This window comes from Elaeis guineensis, chromosome 11 (assembly GCF_000442705.2).
Source record: "Elaeis guineensis isolate ETL-2024a chromosome 11, EG11, whole genome shotgun sequence".
Lineage (NCBI taxonomy): Eukaryota > Viridiplantae > Streptophyta > Magnoliopsida > Arecales > Arecaceae > Elaeis > Elaeis guineensis.
Window position 1 is genome coordinate 108379669 of NC_026003.2, and position 12756 is coordinate 108392424.

A 12756-nucleotide genomic window follows, 5' to 3' on the forward strand; every position below is an offset into this window, starting at 1 on the left:
AGCTATTTTATGATGGGGAAAATACTTTTTCAAAAATATTCTCACAAAGCCCTCCCAGGTAGTGACAGAATGGTTTGGCAGACTATAAAGCCACTTCTTAGCATTATCCTTAAGGGCAAAGTTGATTAATCTAAGTTTGACCTCATCCTCTGTTAATTGCAGTTTCATGGTTGCACATACCTCCTCAAATTCTCTAATAAATATATAAGCATCCTCTAATCCTGTGAATTTTGGAAGCATATTTATGATTTGAGGTTTGATTTCAAAATTGTTAGCTGTGGGTTGTGGCAACCTGATACAAGATGGTTGGATGGAGCCAACTGGATAACACAAATCCTTAAGGGTCATGGGTTGGATTGGTTCAGCCATTGGAACAACAGGAATTGACTCAATTCTAACTAGATGACCCGACACTCTTCTCCACACACGAGGTGTACGGTTCTCGATGTTTATATAATTTTTTTTTATAAAAATTTTTATGTATAAGAAAAAGAAAGAAAAGAGAAAAAGTTCTAAAGAAAAGATCCTAAGGAGTCCTAAATCTAAAGAAAAGTAACCAAATTAATTTAAATTTTAATAATTTTTTTTTTATTTTTCAAACAAGTGAAACAATAAATTAAACTCAATCTATCCTAGGGTTAACCTAAATCTAGACAGCTCCTAACTGTTCCAAGATGACCCTTCAAGCCTTCCAAGGGGAGATTGATCAACTAGTTAGCCAGGTAAGTATAAGAGGTGGGAGGTTCACTCATCGTTGCCTTTCTAGATACCAAACGAGTTGGCCAGGCCAGCAACTGAACCAATTTAACAAACCACCCTCAGGGACTTGCCTAGACACCAACTAATCAAACAACTCAAACTTGGTAGAACTCTTAGGGTTCCTTGTCCTATTGAGCTCGAATTCCTTAAGGTTGACGTCTAATTGATTTTAAGATTAAAGGTCTAGGTAATACAATATGATGGAGATGGTTTTTGGGATAAGGAAGGGTAATGAAATCCCCACCTTATCTTGTTAATGGGTTGATGCCCTTAGATTAATTATGAAAATGCAAATGCAAATAAACAAGATGACCAAGAATGTAAAAGATTTTAATTTAGAATTTTTTTTTATTTTGATATTTTACTTCACGATTATGAAATATCTTTTGTTTTATTTTATTTTTTTTATGATTAAGTAAATTCAAATGATTAGGTCTAAAAAAAAAGTAATTAATTAAAAATAATAAAAAAAAATTAGAAGCATACCTGAGTTTTCCAGCAATCACCAACTAAATCTAGAAACCTAAAGAAAAAAGAAAGAGAGTTATAAAGCACGAAGAACAAATATTTAAAAATAATTTAAAACGCCAAATCTCTGGCAACGGCGCCAAAAACTTGATGTGCAAATCTTAAAATTTATAAATAAAACCGCAAGCGTACAGTGTGCAGAGTAGCACGACCAGCGAGTATGGGTCATCCCACAGAGACTTGGTTTAAAAATAATTTTCAAATCTATCCTCAAGCGAGCTTTAACGAAAATCGAAAATCGAAAGTTGTTTACTAAAGATAATAAGACTAAGGATCTAGGTTTTTGAATCCACTAGATCTAGATTAGAGAATTCTACCTAGAATTTTTTTTATTGATCCTAACGACTACTCTTCTTGTCTTTCCCAAGCATAGATTATAAAGGAACTAAGGCCCAACGATAACCCATCAAGATTCTTTACAGGGGAGTAGTAACTAGGATCCCTTAGGATTTTCTACTCCTATGCACTGAATCAAGCATGAACTATGAAGAGACTCTGACCCAACTATAGTTCATCAAAAATTTTTGGCAAAAGAGGAAGAAAAAGAAACCCTAAGAAAAAGAAAGAACCCTATGTAAAACCCCTACTCATGATCTAGCTTCATCGCAAACCCTAGAAGGGATGCTTAGCTAGACATGATCTAAATCTACTTGCAAAATTTAAACGCAGAAAAATAAACTACCCTAATTTCATAAATTAAACTATTCTAATTGCATAAATTTAAACTGCATAATTTAAACTAACCTAATTGCATAAAATTAAATTGCATAAATTAAACTATCCTAATTGCAAGAAAAATAAATTGCATAATGTAAAGAGATAAAATTGCATAAAAATAAGATTTTATATATAAAAAAAAATTATTACAAAAATTTCAAAGCTCGAGGCTTGAGAAGAAAGCTAAAAATCTCACTATCTAGGGTTACAAGCTTGATCGGAAGGCCAGAATCCCCCTCTCAAAAAAAAAAGGGCCTTTGGGGGCTTTTTATAGGCATTTGGGGGTTATAAGGTTTTCAAAACTTTAGATGTGGGACTAAGAGGTTTTAGAGGACTGTTAGGAGGGTTTAGGGTCTCAAATCTCGCTCAAAAAGCACTTAAATCCATCAAGAAACTCTAAAAATTATTTCAGCCGTCCGATCTTCATCTAAAGGACCCAATTCATCTAATAAATCAAGCCGGAAGCGATTCTGGGCCGTCGGATCACGATCTGGGTGAAGCGCTGTCGTTGGATCGCGCTGCAGAGATGAGATCAGGTCGGATGCGTCGCGGACCATCCGATCAAGGCGCTGGAAGATTTCGTCCGTTGGATCGCGCTGCAGAAGGATCCCGTGTTGTCCTAGTGTTTATTGATTCTTGTAATTGCCTTGATTACGGTTGGATCTTGACCGGCTGCGATGGTGGCCGTCCGATGACGCAAAAATGTGGAGCGTTGGATCTTGATCAGAGAAGATCGGACCATCGAGTGATGTGAAGTTACCAGGTTGCCCTTCGGACCTTCTTCTCTCTCCTCATGAGCCCTGGACCGCGTGCGTGGATCGGGCTCGCGATGCGTTGTGGTGAGCCGAGACTCGCTGATTGGCTGGTTTATGATGCGCCGATGGATCCATGGTCCAGGCGCCTGTTGCTGTGGACCAGAAGGCTAACCAGATCACCAAATCAGTTGATTTTTGACCAATTTTGATCTGATTTGACTCGGGTTTGACCCAATTGAGTCTTCTTTCTTTATTCTTCAATTTCTGGGTCAATTTAACTCCGTTTTGCATAAAATTTATGCCGTTGGAATCCTCTTTCCTTGTTCTTTCTATTGATGACCTCTTCTTCTGCAAAATATAATAACAAGTATCAATTTTTAATAAAGTTAGATAATTTAGATATTAATTGATACTTTTTATGTCAATTTGTGACATAAATCATATTGTCCTTAAGATATCCTAAAAATTTTTGACTAAGGTATGCACCTCCTCGATCAGATCGAAGAATCTTAATGGATTTATCTATTTATTTTTCTACTTCATCTTGAATTTTTTGAACCTTGAAAGGCTTCAGACTTGTGTTTCATCAGATATACATACTCGTACCTAGACAAATTATCGATAAAGGTAATGAAGTAGGTATAACTATCCCTGACCTGCACATCAAATGGCCTACACACATTAGTGTGTACCAGGACAAGTAGCTCTGTGGCTCTTTCCCCATGTCCTACAAAGGGCAACTTGGTCATCTTTTCTCAAAGACAGGATTTGCATGCTGGATACGACTCTGGATTAAGAGAGCTAAAGATCTCATCATTCTCTAATCTATTTATCCTGTCCTCTCCAATATGGCCTAGTCTATGGTGCCACAAGTATTTCTGATTAATTTTATCTCTGGATTTCTTCTGGCCTATGGCACTCATTATTTGCTCGTTTAGATTCACATTCGTATCAACATGCAAGTGATAAAGACTATCAATTAAAAGATCTTATGCAACTAATTTATTTTACAAATAAATAGAATAAAAATCTTTATTGAAACAAATTTTAAAATCTTTCTGTGCTAGTATAGACACGGAAATCAAATTCCAACTAGCTATAGGAACATAATAACAGTCTTTTAAATCTAATCTAACACCAGACGATAATCGAAGAGAATAAGTGCCAACGACTTCTGCAGCAATCTTTGCTCTATTGCTGATCCGAAGGATCATGTCACCTTCCCTCAACTCCTACTTTCTATCAGACCCTGCATTGAGGTACATATATGAGCACTCGAGCCAGAGTCCAATATCCAACTAGAAGTAGAAGAAATCGTAAGGTTAGATTCAATTACGAGGATACCTTCAAAAGGCTTATCATTCTTTTTGATCTTTAGGTTCTCTAGGTATTTAGGACAGTTCCTTCTCCAGTGGCCTTCAGCATGATAGTAGAAATACTTTTCCTTTGCCTCAGCCATCTTTGGACTATACTTCTTCAGCTTGCTCTCTTTCTTTTGCTTCTTCACGGATTTAACTTTTTTTCTTCTAGTAGACTTTCTCTTGAAAGAAGAGGTCTGCTCCACAGTGAGAGCAGTGCCCCTTGAACTCTTCAAGGTACCCTCCGTAGTGACCAACATGTTGACGAGTTCGAAATAGTACAGTCAAGTTTATTTTTATGAAAATTCATAATGAATTGACTATATGAACTAGTGAGAGATTGAAGGATCAGATCTATCTGTAATTTCTTTTGCATTTCTAGTCCGAGCTTCTCAAGCTCCTTAATATCCTTGATCACTATCATACAGTGCTCATGGACAGATTGCCCTTCGAACATCTTTAGATTGAAGAGTCTTTTGGACACTTGGAAGTGCGCAGTACGGCTCTGCTCACCATACAACTCTTGTAAGTGAGTGATCATAGTCTGGATAGTGGGCATATGCTCGTGCTAGCTTTGTAACTTGTTTGACATAGATGCCAGCATATAACTCTTGACCCGACTATTTTCATCCATCCACTTCTCGAAAGCAGCTCTTTACTCAATAGTAGGACAGTTTGGTAGCACTATGAGATCCTGTTCGAGAACATGGCTTAACCTTTTTGAGGTCAGGATAATCCTAAGATTTCTGAGCCACTCTTTGTAATTGGTACTAATCAAATGATTGGTTTTAAGGATGTGGGCTAGAGGATTTGAGGCTGACATTGTGGTTTAACTGTGAGAGTAGAGATTCAAGTTAGACTTTGTACTTAATATTTATATTTGCTTCTAAAAATTTTAAGATACAAACAATGACTCTCACTAATTTATCGAATCTCTCCACTCATTGAGAAGAAAACAGAGATCCTAACGCGACAAAAGATTCCTAATAGGTGCTGCGGTCCCACTGATGACATGCACCTTACCTAACGTTATTGGTAATATGCACACTAATGCGTAGGCAACTCTTTATCCAGATGCTTCACTAAGCAAGTTGCAGCGACTTAGTCTCTAAGTCATGCAGGCTCACCTAACAATTATTGCCCATACTTCTTAGTTAAGTCCGACCCACCGTTCACTAGCAGGTGCAAGGCCGTCATTGGATCCTTCACCTAAAGTTATTGGGCCCAACCCTATCCTTACTCTAAAGCAACTTTTTACTAATAGAGTGGTTACGTATTTTCGATACAACTGAACTACTGTAATCAGTCGAGAACAATCAACGTCAGTAGCACACCCGCACATCTACAACGGTGGAAGACCTATGGACTTAATATTTATAGAGAGATTTAGATTTAGGTCTCATCTAATCAGTAATCATATGATCGATCTAACTGGCATGGGTTAAACTAGATTGCTAAGTAACCTAATTCAAGACCCAATCTTCCAAATTGATCAGGTAAGTGAAGATCGTTGGAGGTTCCCTCGTTGCCTTCCTAAGACATCAATAAATTGATCAGATCGGCTAACGAAATTAATTAAATAATCATGTCTCATTAACTTGTCTTAGACACTTATAGGTCGATTAATCAGAATTGGTTAGCTCAAGCAAATCGAGCTCAAACCAATGAGCTAAATTAGGTACTTAGGTTAATCGATTCTACATATGGGATTCAATCGATTTGATCAACAACAATTGTATAATCATTAACTTAATTGATTTGATCATTTTCAACATTTGACTCGATTTGATCTATTACTTAATCAAGTTAGACCCATATGACTCAAATCAAAAATCTTAAATGCAATCCTATTACATAACCTAATTTATAGTTTTCCCATGATCAAAATTTTTATGCACAAATACAAATTTCAGATTTTAAAATTATATTTTAGATCTAAATTTATTGCATAAAAATAAGTTTTAAAATATAAAAATAATTTTTAAATTTTTACATACAAACATATATCACATATATGCATGTAAAATCAGATCTAAATAAAATTTTAGATCTTTACATGATATCATATATCTCATATACTGACATGGATCAGATTAAAAATAAATTTATGATCTAAATATGTAATTATATATCACATATATGAATCAAAATTTAGATCATATAAAAATTTCAAATTTTATGCATGTATCTATGTATCACATGAATATGAACTAAAATTTTTTCTAGATCAAAATTTAGATCTATGCATGCAATTACATATCAACTATATGTTGTAAAATTAAATTTAAAATTAAATTTAAATTAGAAGATCTATCTATATATCTTATATATCAAAAAAAAATCTGATTTTAAAATTTTTTCAAAAATATGTATATCAAAATTCAGTATATGAAAATCCGTGGCTCTGATACCACTGTTAGAATTTAGGATTTGATGCATGCATATGTATTTCAAAAATTTTATTTTTTAAATACTATAATAAAAAATAAGATTAAAATATTTTTAATCTAAATTATGCATGCATAAAAATATAAAATCATATGGATCTATCTCATATGCTGAAATTGATATATGCTGAAATTCAGATTGTGATCAAATCACATACTTATTTCGTAATCTTTTTCTTCGAATCTAGATCTGAAAGAGAAGAGATTCTCTTTTAGCCGTATAAATGTTCGATCTCTATGAGTATTCACTCGAGATCAGTCTGAAACAGTCTTCTTTAATCTAAATTTTGGTTCTCTCAAAATCTGTCTGCTGAATCTGAACGAAGCCTGGATCACGATCAATGTTTGATCTTTCTCCTTGATTTTCTTCTTCTTCTCTTCTCTAGAGTTTTTTCTTATTTTGTGCTACTACAAAATACCAGCAACCAGCATCTTGAGTGTGAAACTCCTTAGGACTCGCGTCCCAAGGGATGGGCATGTAGAACACCCAAGAGAAGAGAAAGGAAGAGGAAGCGAGGGCGTGGGGAGAGCCTTTGGGTGTGAGAGACTACTGATTTGGATGCTCAAAGGATCTTAGAAGAGGTCTCTTTAAATAGGTATGAGGATTAGATCCTATTCAATCTCATAATACAAGTCCTACTTGCATTAGGATTCCTATTAACTTAAGTATCCAACTTACATTAGGAAGCCCATTAGGTACCAACAATTAGAGTCCTTGCATCCATAATTAGATACCCCAAAATACATCCAAGAGATACCTTATAAGAGAACTAAAAGTTTTCTCATCAATGGACACGCCCAACTTGATCAAATTAAGGTGGCGCTCAAAAATAACTATCAAAAAAATTAATTAGAGACTTGCACCCTTAATTAATATGATTCATAACCTTAGATATCCAACAATTAGAGTCTTATAAATCTTATTTATATAGGTTATTAGCAGATAATTAAGTTAAAATTATCTTATCAAATAAGTAATCCCAATGAAAAGAAGAATTGAGTCCAACTATGTGCTAGCAAGGTTATCATGAACTCAATGGATTTTTCTAAACCCAATTGACACTTCATAAGCTCAATTACTTATTTTAAGCCTAATCCCTTTGTTGTGTGACCCTATAGGTTCAATTCTATCTGATAGTGAGATATACAATGATCTCTATCATTGTATCATTAAAACTCTTTTCAATGGATCAGAATAATTTTATTCTAACTCAGCAAGGATTGTCGATCCAGAACAATCCTAGTGAGCTCTCACAATCTACCAGTAACACCTAGCAGTATATAGTGGCAACCCAATAGAACTGAAATAAATCTCTGATGTAGTAACGTGTAATTCAGTCCCTCTATCATGAGTCTCGATTAGATGGCAGATCATGGATAAATCGTCAAACCTCAACATCAGTTATATGATAGATTCGATTAGCTCAAGTCCAGTTGTGACTTTTATGGAAACTCTTTTTCTTCAATCACACTACTATAGCCATAGATTCTTGGACTTAGCCTTTTAAATCTCATAAGACTACTCCTCTCTATCAAGGTCGATAAATCCTATCTTGATGCATACCCCACTCCTACAGGGATCAACTGTTACCAACATCCATTACAAGGACTCATTGAGATTCATGTTTATGTGTCAGTCAAATTTCAGCAGTTTCACTACATGCAGCAGTACCATCTTAAGTCAAAAAATCAGTCACACAACTACAGCATCGAGATAATTACTAACAATCGAATAGAAATCCAAGTGATCTCTCGTATGGTCATGCTCAGTACTAGTTGTTCTCTAACAACCATCCATACACGTCGCTCTGTGTCTCTAAACAGTAGATCAGAGACTCATCTATCTCAAAGAAAGTGATTTGTATACCAGTCTATCCAGATCTATCACCGTTCTCATGATGATCCTATGATCGGGAGTATTTAGGAATTAAATACATATCTCTCATTCTCAATACTTTGAAAATATATATCGAAATTAATTTCATGAACGATTCAAGGATACATCACACTTGAATGAAAAAAAATTATTCTTTTATTGATCATATCAATATATTAAGTATAAAATTATGTCCTAGAATTATTACAATGTATCAACCATATTAGTTTCTAAGATACATCTAACAGAAAAACAATCCAAAATTTTACAGTGTCTACATCTAGTCTTGTCTAAGGCTTTACATAGTTTCTGGATCAATGAAACCTTTAAAAGCCATCATCCATCAGCACATTAATTGTAGGAGATGTGAATCAACGAAGGCGAACGTGCGTATGACGTATGGTGACCACTGGTGGATATAATTTCTACCATCGATTGGATAGTTAAAGCTAGTGGCAGGCAAATCATGCTTTACGCCACTTTCGAGGGAGCGTGCGGAGATATGTGCCAATGCCTCCCACGCGGATATGATTCAAATTTTAGTCTTTTCAAAATCTGCATGATAGATATAAGACATCTGACTCGGATCAAAATTTGAACTATAATTCATATTGCATTTTATGGTCCAAACCTTAGCTTGAATTTTAGCTCAGATTATGGCTCAGCCCATGCCTTGCTCAAAATATAGCCCAGATTATGCACTTAAATTATAATGCTAATCAAGTTTTTATGATTTCTAGTTATAGCCAGGTGTGCAGTATATATTGCCAGATGCCTAGAATATATTGACACTCGTATCCATCCATACATGGAACCAAAAATAAAAATATTTATATATTCCTATAAAAATTCTGTTACAAAATTGGAAAGCTCAGATTATAGAAAATATAAAAAAAAAGAAAGAGAAGATGCGAATCACTGCTTGGAAGCACCGCCAGGGCAACCATCTCTGGAACAGCCTTCCTCAGTGTCAACATCTCCCTCAGTCTGGATGGCTGCATCAATTTTGCTCGTCTCGGTAGGAAAGTAGGATGCCCTCACAAATCTCTCCACACTGTCTATCGACACAGCCAACAAACTCTCATCCAGACAGTCGGTTTGCAGGAGCTCGATGTGGTTCGAGGGAAAATGCATCCGGACGATGGTTCTACACTTCTCGAAACCCATGAAGAATGCCGTCTTGTAAGCTTGGATTATGATTTTGATGCTCCACCTCCTACAAGGCCTCCTAAGTTTCTGCAGGTAGCTCTGGAGATGTTTGGACCCCTTTAGAGCAGAGCATCCATCTCCTTGAGACGTTCTTTCTCCACAGCTCATCCCTTCTGAAGTCCTGGCCCTCTTGAACGGGCCCTCGCTGGGACTCCTTCAAGAATGAGTTTCGAGGAGGAAAAGGTCTTAGCTTCTCCTTCCCCCGAGTGTCCTCCTTAGTCGCTCCAAATCATCATGGGTTCGGTGACAGCCTTTCTCATCCTCCAATCTCTATCTCTTGAGAGCTTCAGTCTGTCTCTCGAGATCTTCGACCTTCTTTTCGACTTTAGACTTTTGCCATTCGAGAGCCTCGATCCACTCTTCAGCCTACCTCAATTCCTTATCTCGATGATTAATCGTCTCTCGGGCTTCATGGAGTTCCTCTTCAGAAGAATCGAGCTCCTTCGGTAGCTCGCCGTTCTTGTTTTTCATCTATTCCAGTTGATATCTCAACAAGTCAATCTCCTCCCTCACCGCTGTAAGCTCCAAAGATGGATCATCGGGATGGAGTCGACAAAATTAGCAAGGTAATGACCTACCTATGCAAAATTTTATAAATAAATGTCAAAAATATTGTAGGTGTTAGAAGAGTGAAAGATAAGTATTTAGAGACTCTACCTGAACGAGAGATCTAAAAGCACCCAACATTTACTGCTGCGCTCCTTGTTCATCCAAAGGCTGCCCCTCGAATGAAGGAAGAAAATCCCTCAGGAGTTTTGTCATGACTTGGAGGTCCTCTATCACTATGGGAGCAAAAGATGTTGGCTATGAGGGACCCCCATGGAGGACAACCATAGGGGTACATCGGGTGGCCATCATCGATTCTTAGGTCTCATCGATCTCTGAGCCTGCTTCCAGTACCCCTTCGGGAAGACCGACTATGCCCTCCACTCGTATCTCCTCCATTGAAGCTCTTGACGGCTGGTTGCTTGCATTTTCTCTTTGCGCTTGCTCCACCAATGTCATCTCTGGTGGGGTCTCCTCGAATATATCCGCTGCAACTATCGGGAAAGGAATCGTAGACTCGACGATCAAAGTAGGATTCTCATCTTTCCTAGCTGCAGATTCTGGCATGACAACCGAAATCTGAACATCGCCCCTCATCGGAGCTGGTGGGCCAATAGGCGGCACCCTGGCCTACCTCCTATGGGCCAATATCAACTCAAACTTCTTCACATGCTGGGGATCCATCTCGCCTTCAGGAATCACAATGGACAATCAGAGTAGGTTGCTATCACCTTTCGATGCCCTTGAAGCACAAATTTAAAGGGGGGAAGGAAACGAAAAGCCATCGCTGGATAATTAAATTTTAGAAAGGACCGTCACCTGATTGATCCCATTACTTACAACCATCTGCATCAATTGCACTAGGCTGACGTCACTCGCTTTAAATACTGAAGACAGGTGTCAATTCAGAGGCATGCACACCTCTCGATCTGAGATACTTTTGGGATACTCTTTTCGTCTAATCCTCAAACTCAGCAGTAGGAGGGTAGTGTTACGGTGGTTATCGTGAGTACCTCAGATCAGCAGTTATCGCAAGTGTTCAAATCGATATGGTGTCATAGACTACTTCAAGTTGCCAAGTTGCCGTCATGGTCGCCAACTGTTATGCAGAGCTGAGGTGCCTGCACGGTCCATTTAGCATACGAGCTGCCCCTGATGCCTTAATCGATTATTTTCTTCGATGTATGTGATGACTGTCCATCCCAAGTAGATCGACTTAGGCATAACCGACTCTCCTAATTTTGCAAAAGTGATTAAGAGCTAAATTATCTTATCCACAATGACATATTTAATGATCTTATAATCTCAGGATCGCACGATCTCACAGCTGTACAATCAGCTATTCGACAACTTTCTATATAAGCAACCAGAGCCTCAAGGACTAAAGATGAGCCAATCAATCTCTCTCAGAGAACTCGTTGCTGCTTCATTATTTTCTAAATCTGACTTAAGCATTGAAGAATCCTCGTCGGAGCCATAACCTTCGGTTTAGACTTGTTTTGCAAGTCACTCTAATGCCATCATCTCTGTGCAAGGCTTAGTCATCTTCTCTTTGATCTTAACCAAATTGAGCAGCAACAACAACTTTTTAAGCATATTCATGTAATTTAAATATTTAGGAGAATATACATATAAAATAAATTTATTTTATTTTTATCTATTTCAATTTATTTTAATATTCAGATTAGTCCAATTTGCTCATCAATATTCCTGTACAAAAATATTGCTGGAAAAAAATGATTTAGTGATTAGACAATAATAAAAGTTTTGTTATTAGGAAAAAGGAAAGTTTAATTATTTACATAAGTTTCCAGCGAGATCTGTTAACTTACTATCTATTTTTGAAGTAAAAAGTTAATTTATAATTTTAATTAATTTTTAATTTAAATAAATATGATTTTGGCTAAGATGGGTGGAGGAGGAGGAAGGAAGGCAACATGTGATGGTGGAGAGGTGAGTGGCAGAGAGATGGGTGGAGGAAGAGGAGGAAGGGGGTGGTGTGCTATGGTAGAGTGGTGGGCGAAGGAGGAGGAAGGAGGCAAGGTACAGCAATGACTCCGAGCGACGAAGAGATGAACATATATATATATATGTGTGTGTACCCATACCATCTATCATCGTTAAGAAATTAGTGGAGTAAAATTGAAATAATTAAAATATCCTTAATACATACAAAAAAATATTTATAAAGGTATATATGATGATCATAACTTTTTGAGGATATTCATATAATTTAAATATTTAGGAGGGTATACATATAAAAAGATAATTTTATTTTTATCTATTTTAACATTCAGTTTAGTCTAATTTGCTCATCAATATTTTTGTACAAAAATATTGTTGGGGGAAAAAATTGATTCAATGGTTAGATAATAACAAAATTTTTGTTATTAGGAAAAAAAAGGTTCAATTATTTGCATAAATTTTCTGTTAATTTATTATCCATTTTTTAAGTAAAAAATAATTTATAATTTCAATTAATTTTTAATTTAAATAAATATGATTTTGGTTAAGCCAAACTGCTATGTCAAAGATATCGATATAAAAATAATATTATGTAA